This window comes from Trichosurus vulpecula, assembly GCF_011100635.1.
Source record: "Trichosurus vulpecula isolate mTriVul1 chromosome X unlocalized genomic scaffold, mTriVul1.pri SUPER_X_unloc_8, whole genome shotgun sequence".
Lineage (NCBI taxonomy): Eukaryota > Metazoa > Chordata > Mammalia > Diprotodontia > Phalangeridae > Trichosurus > Trichosurus vulpecula.
Window position 1 is genome coordinate 41,149 of NW_023494384.1, and position 1,908 is coordinate 43,056.

Here is a 1,908-nt window from a genome sequence, read left to right on the forward strand (position 1 = left end):
TTAGAAAGAAATAAAACACTAAGGGGATATGGAAGGGGAATGGAGAAGGAAGGGATTTTTAGAGGGGAGGGTGAGGGAATAGCTTAAAGGGATATATAGAAAGGGGAAAAATAAAATAAAATAACTAGACAATATAAAATATTTGGGAGTCTACATGCCACGACACACCCAGGAACTATATGACAATTACAAAACACCTTTCACACAAATCAAGTCAGATCTAAATAATTGGAAAAACATCCATTGCTCATGGGTAGGCCGAGCTAATGTAATAAAAATGACAATTCTACCTAAATTAATTTACTTATTTAGTGCCATGCCAATTAAACTACCAAAAAATTTTTAGAGCTAGAAAAAATAATAACAAAATTCATCTGGAAGAACAAACGGTCAAGAATATCAAGGGAATTAACGAAAAGAAATGTAAAGGAAGATGGCTTAGCTGTACCAGTTCCTTTATTTCAATTTAATTTATATTACACAGTGGTGAAGCTTTAAAAAAAAAGTCTGACATCCTCAACCAAAGAGCCATAAGAGTTTGATGAAAGGACGGCCAATTTTTTGGCTAGCTAAAAAGAAACGCCAAATGCAAGCACCACAAAACAAATGCAATTCCCTGCAGTTCCTTCTTCTTTTTTTTTTGAGGATTACAACTCATGTCTTTTTATTTATTTTTTTTATTTTTTTTTTATTTTTAGTTTACAACACACGGTTCTACATAATTTTGAGATCCAGATTTTCTCCCCTCCCTCCCCCTCCCTCCTCAAGACGGCATGGAATCTCATATAACTACCATGTATAACTTCGCATTGAATTAATTTATACACTAGTCAAGTTGTGGAGAAGAATTATGACCAATGGAGTGAATCATGAGAAAGAAGAGACCGAACCAAAAAAAAAAAACAAAAAAAACAAAAAGCCAAAAAACAAAAACAAAAGAGAAGAAAAAAGGCGAGCATGTAGTGCGCCTCAGTCTGCAATCAAACTTCACAGTTCTTTCTCTGGATGAAGATAGCATTCTCCATCGTGAGTCCCCTGGAGTTGTCCTTGCACCTTACGTTGCTGAGAAGAGTGAAGTATGTCAGGGTTGGTCCTCACAGAATCCATATATCTGTGGTTGTGTACAATGTTCTCCTGGCTCTGCTCCGCTCACTCAGCATTATATCGTGTAGGTTTTTCCAGATTGTTACGAAGTCCGTATCATCCCCATTTCTTATGGCACAATAGTATTCCATTACCTTCATATACCACAGCTTGTTCAGCCATTCCCCAATTGATGGGCATCCCTTTGATTTCCATTTCTTGGCTACCACAAAAAGAGCCGCTATCAATATCCCTGTACATATAGGTCCTTTTCCTGCTTGTGTGATTTCTTTGGGATACAACCCTAGAAGTGGTATTGCTGGGTCAAAGGGTATGAACATTCCTGTGGCCCTTTGGGCATAGTTCCAAATTGCTCTCCAAAATGGCTGGATCAGCTCACAACTCCACCAGCAAAGCAACAATGCTCCAATTTTGTGTTTCCCTCTTTGTCGGTCTGCATGTCCCTCTCGGTCTATCTGTGTGTCCCTTCTATGTCTCTGCGTTCCTCTGTCTCTCTACATGTTCATCTCTATCTGTGTGTCCCTATCAGTGTGGCCCTCTGTGTTTGTATGTCCCCTTTCAGTCTCTTTCTGGCTATGTGTGACCTCTCTTTTTGTTGCCTCTCTGTCTGTCTGTGGTTCCCCTCTTTGTCTCTTTGTGAATCCTCTCGGTCCCCCTCTGTCTGTGTGTCCCACTCTGTATTTTTGTGTTTCCCTTTATAACTGTGTGTCCTTCTCTGTCTCTGTCTGTGTGTCCCCTCTCTGTCTGTGTGTCCCCTCTCCATTTGTCTGCGTCCCCCCCTCCATCTGTCTGTGTGTCCTTGGC